Below are 15429 nucleotides of genomic sequence, written 5' to 3'. Positions count from 1 at the left end.
GTAGTATAGCTCCTTGCTTGCGAGTACTTTGGATGAGTACTCACGGTTGCTTCTCTCCCTCTTTTCCCCCTTTCCTTTCTATTTGGTTGTCGCAACCAGATACTGGAGCCCAGGAGCCAGACGCCACCGTCGACGACGACACCTACGACACTGGAGGTGCCTACTACTACGTGCAGGCCGCTGACGACGACCAGGAGTAGTTAGGAGGATCCCAGGCAGGAGGCCTGCGCCTCGTTCGATCTGTATCCCAGTTTGTGCTAGCCTTCTTAAGGCAAACTTGTTTAACTTATGTCTGTACTCAGATATTGTTGCTTCCGCTGACTCGTCTGTGATCGAGCACTTGTATTCGAGCCCTCGAGGCCCTGGCTTATATTATGATGCTTGTATGACTTATTTATGTTTTAGAGTTGTGTTGTGATATCTTCCCGTGAGTCCCTGATCTTGGTCGTACACATTTGCGTGCATGATTAGTGTACGGTCAAATCGGGGGCGTCACATCAACCTTGGTAGACTTGGTGGAGGTCTTCTTCACCCTCTTGGCGGCTGGCGTTGGGTTGGAGGTCATCGCCCCTCGGGTTGCTGCGCGCCTGCAGGTGCGCTGATCTAGGTCCGATTCAGGGGCTTGCGGCCCAGCCGCAAGCCACTCATCTTCAAGGGCTGCCGCCATGTCCTCCTCCTCCTGCTCCTCTTGGAGCTCCGTTGGCGCCGTGGCTAGGGCCTCTAGCCCGGCAAAATTATCCTCGGCAAGCTCTTCCCCTGCAGCCCCTCCCGTGGTTTGCGTCTTGCTGCCGCCATGGGAGGAACTTCCATCCTCATCTTTCCCCTTGCCCTTCCCGGCCTTTGCGGCCTTCTCCATCTCCGCGAGGCGGGCAGCCTTGTCCTCCTCGACCCTCTTCAGAATATATGCCACCTCCGCAGCTGAGGTGCGCTTATAGATCCCATCCTCAGCCCTCTCCACTAGGTTGTTTGACCACTAGAGATCTTCATCCAAGGTGGGTAACTTCCAAGTGCTCGCTACCCCTTTGGCATTGCAGTCCGGCATCCATTTCAGTATCTGGTCTTGAGCAGAATTGATGTTCAGTGGGATGATGGTTGCCAGAAGCTTGATCAACTCGAAGTGACCAAACAATTGGCCGCACAGCCAGCCACGGCCGTAAACTAATAAGTTATTGGTCAACCCTGGGAGCAGCCTCATCCTATTCGCAGCATCGCCACACAGCCACGCGGGTCTGTCCCTTTCCTGCAGCGGCGAGATGCAGCGGAGAAGAAAATCTACCCCCACATGCTCGATGGTTAACCCGGCAGTCCTCAAACGGGTAATCCTGTTGATTGTTGGGCACAACCTATCCTCAGGAAGGCCTTTGGCGCTCCAATCCTTGCCGCACTCGACGCATTCTCTCCGTGCTTCACAAAACTCGGGGGCTTCCTTATCATGGATCCAGCACCAATCCCCTCTCCATTCATCCCACCTCTTACGCTGGTACCCAGGGAGGTAATCCCAGATCTTCCTTGCCACGCGCGGCATCCAGCTGATGATTCCGGAGCGGTTAACTTTGCTCTCCACCCGCGGGACGAAGTAATGCCGGAACAGATCCACTTTGGGCTTCACTCCGATGAAATTCTCTCACAAATGCTCGAAGATGGCCATGGTCGCCATTGCATTTGGCGAGAAGTTGGGGAGATGGAATCCGTAGATGTTCATGATTGCCTCCAAAAACTCGGAGAAGGGGGGACAAAGGCCGCAGATGAAGTAGGCGCTGAAGAATCGATACGAATCCTGCGGATCTTCTTTCCCCGCCGCATAAACCACGGGCGCTCCATGCCCTCCCTCAACGGGTCTCCCCCACAGATACCCGTACCTCGCCTGAAGAATAGGGCCACTCAAGGTGGACGGGACGAAGACGACGTCTTCGCTCTGCTTCTTGTTCAGCGCCGCCGACCTCTTGCTTCCCTCGGCGGCGGCCTCCTTCGCCGCGGCCGTCGGCTTTCTCTTCTCCGCGGGTTTCTTCCCCATTCCCGCGGCAGCAACGTGGAAGGGGGAGGGATTCAATGGGAAGATCGGCGACAAGAGGAGCGAAAGGAGGAACTGTCATTTCGCTTGCAGAAGAAGAAGATGGGAGAATGGGGCAAGAGACAGGTGAATCGTGCCACTCCGTTAGGAAAAGCGGAACAGGGGCTCGACACTTCAGAAAGTTATCGTTTTACCTTAACTGCAGCAGTCCCACAACCACGATGCGCAGTAATTGCGCAAAGTGTACGTTGGATTGACTAGTCGCCATGGTAAACCATCGTGCACAACCATCTCCTATCACATGTCCGCGCACTTTTTGGGGCTTAACCCAACGTGCCCCACGACACGTGTGGCTCAGGCCCGGGGGCTTATGTCGGGGTAAATAGACAAGGGTATATGTTTTCCCCTGACAAGTGCGTGGACAAGCCAAGATGTACAAGAACCCCAAAGATTCGAAGGATCAACATGCAGATCAGAGGAGCCAAGATCGAGCCAGAGAAGCAAGATATCTTCAAGGGAAAAGCCTCCCTTGCTGGGCAGGCGAGCCCGGCAAGGGGCAAGGCCACCCCCAGAAATAGACAACCAAATCGCCCTGGCAGAGCCTGCCGGAACTCAAGGAGGCAGAACCACCTCACGAACCACTCTACCACGACCCACGTCGTCGATCAGTGTGGTGTCAAGCCACAAAGTGATTAAGTGGCATCCATTCGCCACATGGCAGCCATTTTCTACAGGAGAAACCACAGATGACACCCGTCCTACGACATGTCAAGCGAGCAGGCGCAGAGCTGGCAAGATTGCCCGGCAAGCCTTGCCGGGCAACCAGCAATGTGACATTGAGCGGTGCATTTAATGCGCCCTGTCAGCCTGTAGAGTTAGTATGATAGTGCTACCTCTTGAGCATGCGTTGGTTTTCCCTTGAAGAGGAAAGGGTGATGCAGCAAAGTAGCGTAAGTATTTCCCTCAGTTTTTGAGAACCAAGGTATCAATCCAATAGGAGACAACGCACAAGTCACCTAGTACCTGCACAAACAATCAAGAGCCTTGCAACTAACGCGATAAAGGGGTTGTCAATCCCTTCATGGCCATTCTCAAAAGTGAGATCTAATAAAGATAGTAATGTAAATATTTTTGGTATTTTTGTTGTATAGATTGGAAAGTGAAGATTGCAAAATAGTAAACGAGATGCGATGTAAATAAAAGAGATGCAATATAATAAGAAAGAGACCCGGGGGCCATAGGTTTCACTAGTGGCTTCTCTCAAAATAGCATGTATTACGGTGGGTAAACAAATTACTGCCGAGCAATTGGTAGAAGAGCGCATAGTTATGAAGATATCTAAGGCAATGATCATGAATATAGGCATCACGTCCGTGTCAAGTAGACCTAAACGATTCTGCATCTACTACTATTACTCCACACATCGATCGCTATCCAGCATGCATCTAGAGTATTAAGTTCATAAGAACAGAGTAACACATTAAGCAAGATGACATGATGTAGAGGGATAAACTCAAGAAATATGATATAAACCCCATCTTTTTATTCTCGATGGCAACAATACAATATGTGCCTTGCTGCCCCTACTATCACTGGGAAAGGACACCGCAAGATTGAACCCAAAGCTAAGCACTTATCCCATTGCAAGAAAGATCAATCTAGTAGGCCAAACCAAACCGATAATTCGAAGAGACTTGCAAAGATATCAAATCATGTATATAAGAATTCAGAGAAGAACCAAACAATATTCATAGATAATCAAGTTCATAAATCCACAATTCATCGGATCTCGACAAACACACAACAAAAGAGTATTACATCGAATAGATCTCCAAGAACATCGAGGAGAACTTTGTATTGAGAATCAAAGAAAGAGAAGAAGCCATCTAGCTAATAACTATGGACCCGAAGGTCTGTGGTAAACTACTCATGCTTCATCCAAGAGGCTATGGTGTTGATGTAGAAGCCCTCCGTGATCGATTTTCCCCCTCCGGCAGATCGCCCGAAAAGGCCCCAAGATGGGATCTCACAGGTACAGAAGGTTGCAGCAGTGGAAAAGTGGTTTCGTGGCTCTCCTTGATGTTTCTAGGGTATAAGAGTATATATAGGCGAAAGAAGTACGTCGGTGGAGCTACGAGGGGCCCATAAGGGTGGGGGCGTGCCTACCCCCCTGGGCGCGCCCTCCTGCCTCGTGGCCACCTCGTTGCGTCTCCGACTTCATCTCCAAGTCTTTTGGTTTGCTTTCGGTCCAAGAAAGATCAACGCGAAGGTTTCATTCCGTTTGGACACCGTTTGGTATTCCTTTTCTGCAAAACACTAAAATAGGCAAAAAAACAAAAACTGGCACTGGGCCTTCGGTTAATAGGTTAGTCCCAAAAATAATATAAAAGAGCATATTAAAGCCCATTAAACATCCAAAACAGATAATATAATAGCATGGAACAATAAAAAATTATAGATAAGTTGGAGACGTATCAAGCATCCCCAAGCTTAATTCCTGCTCGTCCTCGAGTAGGTAAATGATAAAAATAGATTTTTTGATGTGGAATGCTACCTAACATATTTATCAATGTAATTTTCTTTATTATGGCATGAATGTTCATATCCGAAAGATACGAGACAAAAGTTTAATATTGACATAAAAATAATAATACTTCAAGCATACTAACAAAGTAATTATGTCTTCTCAAAATAACATGGCCAAAGAAAGTTCATCCCTACAAAATCATATAGTTTGGTTATGCTCCATCTTGGTCACACAAAATATTCAAATCATGCACAACCCCGATGACAAGTCAAGCAATTGTTTCATACTTTAGTATTCTCAAACTTTTTCAACTTTCACGCAATATATGAGCGTGAGCCATGGACATAGCACTATAGGTGGAATAGAATGGTGGTTGTGGAGAACACAAAAAGGAGGAAGATGGCCTCACATCAACTAGGCGTATCAATGGGCTATGGAGATGCCCATCAATAGATATCAATGTGAGTGAGTAGGGATTGCCATGCAACAGATGCACTAGAGATATAAATGTATGAAAGCTCAACAAAAGAAACTAAGTGGGTGTGCATCCAACTTGCTTGATCACGAAGACCTAGGGCATTTGAGGAAGCCCATTGTTGGAATATACAAGCCAAGTTCTATAATGAAAATTCCCACTAGTATATGAAAGTGACAAAATAACAGACTCTCTATCATGAAGATCATGGTGCTACTTTGAAGCCCAAGTGTGGAAAAAGGATAGTAGCATTGTCCCTTCTCTCTTTTTCTCTCATTTATTTTGTTGGGCTTGTTTGGCCTCTTTTTTTTTTCTCACACGTGACAATGCTCGAATAATGATGATCATCACACTTCTATTTATTTACAACTCAAGGATTACAACTCGATACTTAGAACAAAATATGACTCTATATGCATGCCTCCGGCGGTGTACCGGGATGTGCAATGAATCAAGAGTGGCATGTATGAGAAATTATGAATGATGGCTTTGCCACAAATACGATGTCAACTACATGATCATGCAAGGCAATATGACAATGATGGAGTGTGTCATAATAAACAGGACGGTGGAAATTTGCATGGCAATATATCACGGAATGGCTACGGAAATGCCATAATAGGTAGGTATGGTGTCTGTTTTGAGGAAGGTAAATGGTGGGTTTATGGTACTGGCGAAAGTTGCACGGTACTAGAGAGGCTAGCAATGGTGGAAGGGTGAGAGTGCGTATAATCCATGGACTGAACATTAGTCATAAAGAACTCACATACTTATTGCAAAAATCTATAAGTCATCAAAAACCAAGTACTACGCGCATGCTCCTAGGGGGATAGATTGGTAGGAAAAGACCATCGCTCATCCCCGACCGCCACTCATAAGGTAGACAACCAAAGAAATACCTCATGCTTCAAATTTGTTACACAACGGTTACCATACGTGGATGCTACAGGACTTGCAAAACTCAACACAAGAATTTCTCAAATTCACAATTAATTTACTAGCATGACTCTAATATCACCATCCTCATGTCTCAAAACAATCATCAAGCATCAAACTTCTCATAGTATTCAACGCACTTTATATGAAAGTTTTTATTATACCCATCTTGGATGCCCATCATATTAGGACTAGTTTTATAGCCAACGCAAATTACCATGCTGTTCTAAAAGACTCTCAAAATCATATAAGTGAATCATGAGATATCAATAATTTCTATAAAATAAAACCACCACCGTGCTCTAAAAAGATATAAGTGAAGCACTAGAGCAAAATTGTATAGCTCAAAAGATATAAGTGAAGCACATAGAGTATTCTAATAAATTCCGATTCATGCGTGTCTCTCCCAAAAGGTGTGTACAGCAAGGACGATTGTGTTAAACTAAAAATCAAATACTCAAATCATACAAGACGCTCCAAGCAAAACACATATCATGTGGTGAATAAAAATATAGCCTCAAGTAAAGTTACCGATAGACGAAGACGAAAGAGGGGATGCCTTCCGGTGCATCTCCAAGCTTAGGCTTTTGGTTTTCCTTGAATTTTACCTTGGTGTGCCTTGGTAATCCCCAAGCTTAGGATCTTGCCACTCCTTGTTCCAAAATCCATCAAATCTTTACCCAAAAACTTGAAAACTTCACAACACAAAACTCAACAGAAAATCTCATGAGCTCCGTTAGTAAAAGAAAATAAACCTCCACTTTAAGGTACTGTAATGAACTCATTCTTTATTTATATTTGTGTTAAACCTACTGTATTCCAACTTCTCTATGGTTCGTACCCCCCGATACTACTCATAGATTCATGAAAATAAGTAAACAACACACGAAAAACAGAATCTGTCAAAACAGAACAGTCTGTAGCAATCTGACTTAATCAATTACTTCTGGAACTCCAAAAATTCTTAAATAAATTTTTGGACGTTAGCAATTTGTCTATTAATCATCTACAAAAAAATCAACCTAAAAGCACTCTCCAGTAAAAAATGGCAGCTAATCTTGTGAGCGCAAAAGTTTCTGTTTTTTACAGCAAGATCGCAAAGACTTCACCCAAGTCTTCCCAAATGTTCTACTTGGCACAAACACTAATTAAAACATAAAACCACATCTAAACAGAATCTAGATGAATTATTTATTACTAAATAGGAGCAAAAACAAAAGAACAAAAATAAAATTGGGTTGCCTCCCAACAAGCGCTATCGTTTAACGCCCCTAGCTAGGCATTGAGATTTCAATGATGCTCACACGAAGACGAGAATTGAATCACAAAGAGAGCATCATATAGCATATGAAAGCACATCTAAGTCTAACATACTTCCTATGCATAGGCATCTTATAGGCAAATAAATTATCAAGACAAGCAAAAACTAGCATATGCAAGAAAGAAGTGAGAAATAGTTACAATCTCAACATAACGAGAGGTAATTTAGTAACATGAAAATTTCTACAACCATATTTTCCTCTAATAATTACATGTGGGATCATATTCAAATTCAACAATATAGTTCTCACATAACATATTTTCAACATGATCCACATGCACGTGAAGTTGACACTCTTCCAAAATAGTGGGATTAACATAAAATAAAGTCATGACCTCTCCGAACCCACTTTTATGATAGTGTCAGCCTGCAGAGTTAGTATGATAGTGCTACCTCTTGAGCATGCGTTGGTTTTCCCTTGAAGAGGAAAGGGTGATGCAGCAAAGTAGCGTAAGTATTTCCCTCAGTTTTTAAGAACCAAGGTATCAATACAGTAGGAGGCAACACACAAGTCACCTAGTACCTGCACAAACAATCAAAAACCTTGCAAGCAACGCGATAAAGGGGTTGTCAATCCCTTCACGGCCACTCGCAAAAGTGGGATCTAATAAAGATAGTAAAGTAAATATTTTTGGTATTTTTGTTGTATAGATTGGAAAGTAAAGATCGCAAAATAGTAAACGAGATGCGATGTAAATAAAAGAGATGCAATATAATAAGGAAGAGACCCGGGGGCCATAGGTTTCACTAGTGGCTTCTCTAAAGATAGCATGTATTACGGTGAGTGAACAAATCACCGCCGAGCAATTGATAGAAGAGCGCATAGTTATGAAGATATATAAGGCAATGATCATGAATATAGGCATCACGTTCGTGTCACGTAGAACGAAACAATTCCACATCTACTACTATTACTCCACACATCAACCGCTATCCAGCATGCATCTAGAGTATTAAATTCATAAGAACAGAGTAACGCATTAAGCAAGATGACATGATGTAGAGGGATAAACTCAAGCAATGTGATATAAACCCCATCTTTTTATCCTCGATGGAAATAATACAATACGTGCCTTGCTGCCCCTACTGTCACTGGGAAAGGACACCACAAGACCCAAAGCTAAGCACTTCTCCCATTGCAAGAAAGATCAATCTAGTAGGCCAAACTAAACCGATAATTCGAAGAGACTTGCAAAGATACCAAATCATGCATATAAGAATTCAGAGAAGAACCAAATAATATTCATAGATAATCAAGTTCATAAATCCATAATTCATCGGATCTCTGCAAACACACCGCAAAAGAGTATTACATCGAATAGATCTCCAAGAACATCGAGGAGAACTTTGTATTAAGAATCAAAGAGAGAAGAAGCCATCTAGCTAATAACTATGGACCCGAAGGTCTGTGGTAAACTACTCACGCTTTATCGGAGAGGCTATGGTGTTGATGTAGAAGCCCTCCGTGATCGATTCCCCCTCCGGCAGATCGCCGGAAAAGGCCCCAAGATGGGATCTCACGGGTACAGAAGGTTGCAGCAGTGGAAAAGTGGTTTCGTGGCTCTCCTTGATGTTTCTAGGGTATAAGAGTATATATAGGCGAAAGAAGTACGTCGGTGGAGCTACGAGGGTCCCACGAGGGTGGGGGGCGTGCCTATCCCCTGGGCGCGCCCTCCTGCCTCGTGGTCGCCTTGTTGCGTCTCCGACTTCATCTCCAAGTCTTCTGGTTTGCTTTCGGTCCAAGAAAGATCATCGCGAAGGTTTCATTCCGTTTGGACTCCATTTGGTATTCCTTTTCGGCGAAACACTAAAATAGGCGAAAAAACTGAAACTGGCAATGGGCCTCCGATTAATGGGTTAGTCCCAAAAATAATATAAAAGAGCATATTAAAGCCCATTAAACATCCAAAACAGATAATATAGTAGCATGGAACAATAAAAAATTATAGATACGTCGGAGACGTATCAGATAGCACTGTTTGCTATCTTATCAGTGCGTAATGACTACTTTGCCACTGTGGTAACCCCTTGATCTATAAAAGGAGGCCCATGGAAACCGTAGAAAGGGTTAGAAGGTTGATTAACTCACACCCCCATACACGCGTAGTCGCTGCTGCCCGGAGGCAACCCCTGCCGGGCAAGTGTATGACGCTCGGCCACCACCTTTCCACCATCAATCCACCAAAGCAGGAGTAGGGTTTTACGCCTTGTGGCGGCCCGAACCTGGGTAAAATTGCCTGTGTGATCTCTGCCGTGCTGCCCCACCCTTGTCAGCCCTTTGTGCAACGCGTTGCCCCCATGCCGAACCAGCAAGGGGCCTCTTGGTCCCATAGGTGGCCGTGGTTTCCTGCGACAGTGGAGACCCAGTCCCATGCCCCACTCCACTATAAAAAGGGGGTGCGAGGGGGATGGGGACGCTCATCCATGCACCTGATCCTTCTTCTTCTTGTGCCCCTTCCCACCATGATGAGGGAAAGAGGGTGTGCCTGTGCCCCGACGGCGGCGACGAGGGCCTCCTCTCGGCACCGTGCTCCTGCGTCTGTTCGGGACGTAGGGGCAGGATCCAGTGCACAAGGTGGAGCCGCAAGGCGTGGTCGGGGTCGGTGAGGCGCCCGAGACCGAGAAGGACGAGGTGGCGCTCCGGCGGTGCCTCCCCTAGCTGCTCCTTGAAAGGATTGAGAAGAGGGGTCTAGAGGGGGGGTGATTAGACCCTCACCAAGTAAAAGTGGCAATTTTTATGTTCTTCAAGTTAAGGTGGAGTAAAAGCACAAGTTTAAGCATACACAATACATTTCAAGCAAGCATGACAAGAGTATGAGCAGCGGAAAGAGTAAAGCATGGTAATTACCAGAAAGTAAAGGGATGGGATTGGAGTGTGCAAACGCAATGAAGACTCAGAGATTTTTGGCGTGGTTCCGATAGGTGGTGCTATCGTACATCCACGTTGATGGAGACTTCAACCCACGAAGGGTAACGGTTGCGCGAGTCCACGGAGGGCTCCACCCATGAAGGGTCCACGAAGAAGCAACCTTGTCTATCCCACCAAGGCAATCGCCCATGAAGGACTTGCCTCACTCGGGTAGATCTTCACGAAGTAGGCAATCTCCTTGCCCTTACAAACTTCTTGGTTCAACTCCACAATCTTATCAGAGGCTCCCAAGCGACACCTAACCAATCTAGGAGACACCACTCTCCAAAAGGTAATAGATGGAGTGTTGATGATGAACTCCTTGCTCTTGTGATTCAAATGATAGTCACCCCAACACTCAACTCTTTCTCACAAATTTGGATATGGTGGAAAGATGATTTGAGCAGAAAGCAACTTGGGGAAGGCTAGAAATCAAGATTGTTGTGTTTGGATTGGAATGTCTTGATCTCAACACATGAGTAGGTGGTTCTTTCTCAGAAAATGTACGCTGGAAGTGTAGGCACGTTCTGATGGCTCTCTCACAAATGGAGAAGGTGGTGGAGGGGTATATATAGCCTCCACACAAAATAAAACCGTTACACACATTTGTCCCAACTCGGTCAGACCGAATAGAAGAACTCGGTGAGACCGATTTAGTTCAAAATATGAACGTTAGAAATTTTGGCGGGACCGACTGGAACAACTCTGTGGGACCGATGTGCTAGGGTTAGGGAAAAACCTCATCTCGGCGAAGCCGATTTGTTGAACTCGGTGAGACCGATTTCAACAAAGAGCAAACAGAGAGTTGGTTAACCAAACTCGGTGGGACCGATTGCACATTTCGGTGAGGCCGAAATAATTACAACGAGCAACAGAGAGTTTGCAGGCCCATCTTGGTGAGACCGAGATCCGTATTAGTGTGACCGAGGTGTTAGGGTTTCTGGTAGTGGCTATGTCAAGTGAACTCGATAGTGCTTGATAGATCAATTCGTTGGGGCCGAGTTTGACTTTGAGTTTGGACATATTTGTAAATGAGGAAGTGGTTGAGGGCTTTGAAGCCATATCACTAAGCACTTTGAGCAAGTAGACCATTAAGCAACACCTCATCCCCTTTTAATAGTATTGGCTTTCCTACGAACTCAATGTGATCTGGAATCACTAAAATATAAATGAAGAGTCTTGAGCTTTTGCCAATATGTGTCCTTAGAATTTTGAAGGGGTTCCACATCCTCTTGTCCTTGCCATGCCATTGTTGAACTTGTCTGAAATACACTAGATAGAGGTATTAGTCCAACAAGAGATATGTTGACATTAATTACCAAAATCACCCAGGGAGCACTTGTGCTTTCAATCTTCCCCTTTTTGGTAATTGATGACAACATACATCAAAGCTTTAGATTATAGATATGCAGAGAAACAAGTAAAGCTTTGGAAAGACATGTAACATGCATAGGCTCCCCTACATGTATGCAATCATATGAAGATATAGTGTAAGAACATGTGAATGCATAAGCATGACAGAGCAAGCAATGAGTTACATGTATCTTTGCTATATGCATCAGAGCAAATGATGTGGATCAAAGGAAGTGTACCTCCATGTTCATGAATCCTTCTTGCAAACAATATGTACATCACCAAGAGATCATCATGCACATTAGTGTGATGCATATACTTACCTTGTGGTCTTGAGCTGGCTTTGGAAGAGGTGGACTTGAGAAAATAGGGTTAGATAACACAAGAGCACTCTAACTAAAGCAATCTCAGGAAACCACAAGAGTACCAAGACTGGGATGAGATGTAATGGGTGAGTACTCGGTACTTCATTTGGATATAGACATGTCCCCAAAGATTTAAAGATGTGCAATGAATTCCAAAGATTTTCTTCCCCTAAACATGGACTCTTTCTCCCCCTGAATCTGATATTGGATGATGGGAGAAGGTAGAGTGAGAGAAAATCAGAGCAAGAAAAATCAGGGCAGGAAATGGTACAATCAACCAAAATTAACCAAAATCCAGAGCAACAAGAATGTTAGCAATAGCTAAGATCAAACAAATATTGACATGTCTTTCCCTCGTAAAGACATGTGACTTCTCTCCTCTTTCATCAACAAGCATATTTGAAAGAGTTTAGATGAGCTCATATGATAAGCTTTGATGGTAGTTTCTCTCTCCCCTTTGACATCAATTTCCAAGAAGGGCCCTTCTGGAGCATGAGTCAAATTGGTGTGGTCCTTGAGAGTCACTACAAAACAGTAGGTAATCTGAGATGCTGATAGAGGATAGAATCATTGAGTGGAGTTGAAAGAAAAAGTGCAGAATGCAATGGCAAAAAGTTTTCTCAGTAGTGAATTCGGTAATGCCAATCTGTTTCCATCGGTGATGCCGAGTTGGCTGTGTCATGGGTGATGCATATCGGACATTCCGGGTTGGTCCATGTCGGTTGTACGATGAACTATCTACAAGATATCCTTTTAGTTCGATCTAGCCGATAGGCTTGGATTGGTGAGTCTGAGTTCAATGTAGAGGAGATATTTTGTCAACTCGGCTCACTTGGCAAATTACATCTCACAAGGATTTGCAAGGAATTAACTGAAAGATTTGTAATGAATTAGCAACAGAATAAAAGCAGAAATGAGATCTGGATGAAGAGGGAAACACAATAGCAAGAAATATATGCAAGGACATGAAGAAACACTAGAGAACTTCATCTAGAAGGGGTCGGCGACAAAGTGACCTATGTTAGACTATATTTACTGAGGAGTCAAGTGATAACACTTGATCGTAGGTCATACTCATCGTTTAAGCTTCAAATGGGTACCATTTTTTGTTTAAGCATTTTGATGTGTTCACATCTTGTTGAGTTTCTTTGATTCATGACTTGGGTCAAAACTTCTCCAAGATGGAGTGACATACTTTGGGTTGTGGTGTTGATCTTGATCATGTTGTCGAACTTGTGTTGGACGCTCAAGGTTGATGTAGTTCATCAAGAGTTGGTCATATTCCTACATGGGTTAGACTTGCAAGGAAGATCACTTATGTATCCAAAATGACAATCATTAAAGTTGATACCAAATGAAATTTGATATATTGAAATTGTCAAAGGATATGTTGAGTGGGTTCATGCTTCCTTGTATTCAACAACCACATAGTAGGAACTCGGTGAAGTAGAGATTGCTCAAAATGTGAGTGACTTGCAATCTCTTGGATTCGTGCTCATCCAAGTACCTACAAAGGGTTAGATAACATGCAAGGTTACAAGTATAGATCCAAGACATAGGATTATCATCATAAGAGAAATATCAAGGATTAGTCATAAAAGGCTCATGCCTTGCATGTATCCAAATGGAGTTTCTACTCCAAGTTTGAGGCATCAATGATATTCAATTCACCTCTCAAACAGCAAAATACTTTCTCATCAAGCGGTTTGGTGAATATATCTGCCAATTACTTATCGGTACAGACATGCTTAAGATTGATGTCTCCTTTAGCAACATGATCTCGAATGAAATGATGACGAACTTCGATATTCTTAGTTTGAGAATGTTGCACGGGATTCTGAGAAATCTTGATAGCACTTTCATTGTCACAAAGCAATGGAACATGTTTCACAAGTATCCCATAATCCTTAAGAGTTTGGGTCATCCAAAGTAATTGAGCACAACATGATCCGACGGCAATGTATTCCGCTTCAGTGGTGGATAAGGATACCGAGTTTTGTTTCTTGGAGGACCAAGACATAAGGGATCTACCAAGAAATTGACAAGTACCCGAAGTGGACTTTCTATCAACCTTATCACCGGCATAGTCCGAATCGGAGTAGCCAACAAGATCAAAAGAAGGCCTCTTAGGATACCAAATGCCAAAGTTTGGTGTATGAATTAAGTATCTCACTATCCTTTTCACAGCCTTAAGATGACACGCTTTCGGGACCGCTTGATATCGTGCACACATGCACACACTTAGCATAATATCGGGACGGGAGGCAAATAGATATAACAATGAACCAATCATAGAGCGGTAAACCTTTTGGTCAACCGGTTTGCCATCCTTAGTCAAGTCAAGATGTCCACTAGTAGGCATGGGTGTTTTCATACCTTTGCTTTCTTGCATGGTGAACTTCTTGAAAAGGTCCTTGCTATACTTTGTTTGAGAAACAAAAGTACCTTCCTTAGTTTGCTTGATTTGCAAACCGAGGAAAAATTTAAGTTCACTCATCATAGACATCTCAAACTTCTCCGATATTAGCCTTCCAAACTTTTCACTAAAATGGGAGGTTAGTATAACCAAATATGATATCATCCACATAAATTTGGCACACAAATAATTAACCATTAACCCGTTTTGTAAAAAGTGTAGAATGAATCTTCCCAGTTTCAAAGCCTTTTTAATAAGGAACTTGGTCAAGCATTTATACCATGCTCTAGGAGCTTGTTTAAGACCATAAAGAGCTTTATGAATTTTGTAAACATGATTAGGTTTCTTAGGATTGACAAAACCGGGAGGTTGTTTAACATAGACTTCCTCCTAAATTTCTCCATTTAGGAAAGCACTTTTAATGTGCATTTGGTATAAAGTGATATCATGGTGATTGGCATAAGCAAGTAAGATGCGTATGGACTCAAGTCTAGCAACGAGGGCATATGTCTCACCATAGTCCATACCTTCGACTTGAGTTAGCCTTGGGTGACGAGACGGGCCTTGTTGTGTACAACTTGTCCATCTCATCTTGCTTATTCCGAAACACCCATTTGGTTCCAATGACATTGTGGTTGTCGTCTAGATTTTCTACCAATGTCCACACTTGATTCCTCACAAAGTTGTGTAGCTCTTCATGCATAGCGTTCACCCAATCCGGATCCTCAAGAGCTTCTTCAACCTTCATAGTTTCAATACTAGACATGAATGAGTAATGTTCACAAAAGTTAGCCAAATGAAGTTTAGAGCGAGTAATTCTCCCGGTTTGAATATCATCAAAGATTTGTTCGATGGGATGGTCTCTAGTGACTCTTGCTCTAACTCGTGAGAGATTTTGTTTGGGTTGGGGTGGAACATTCTCTTCATCGTCTTCTTCTTCCTGTTGTCCTTCATCATTATTGTTGGCGTTGTCGTTCTCTTGTGGAGGTGGAGAGGGAGGTCGATGTGGTTCATCTTTTTGTACTTCCTCGCTTCCTCCGTCTTGACGTGTTCCACATGTGGATGCTTCCAAGTCAACTTGTGGTTCACCTTTGGTGTGAAGTTGAGGCTTCCACTT

The sequence above is a fragment of the Triticum aestivum genome, chromosome 6D (assembly GCF_018294505.1).
Source record: "Triticum aestivum cultivar Chinese Spring chromosome 6D, IWGSC CS RefSeq v2.1, whole genome shotgun sequence".
Lineage (NCBI taxonomy): Eukaryota > Viridiplantae > Streptophyta > Magnoliopsida > Poales > Poaceae > Triticum > Triticum aestivum.
This window is presented reverse-complemented; position numbering follows the sequence as displayed.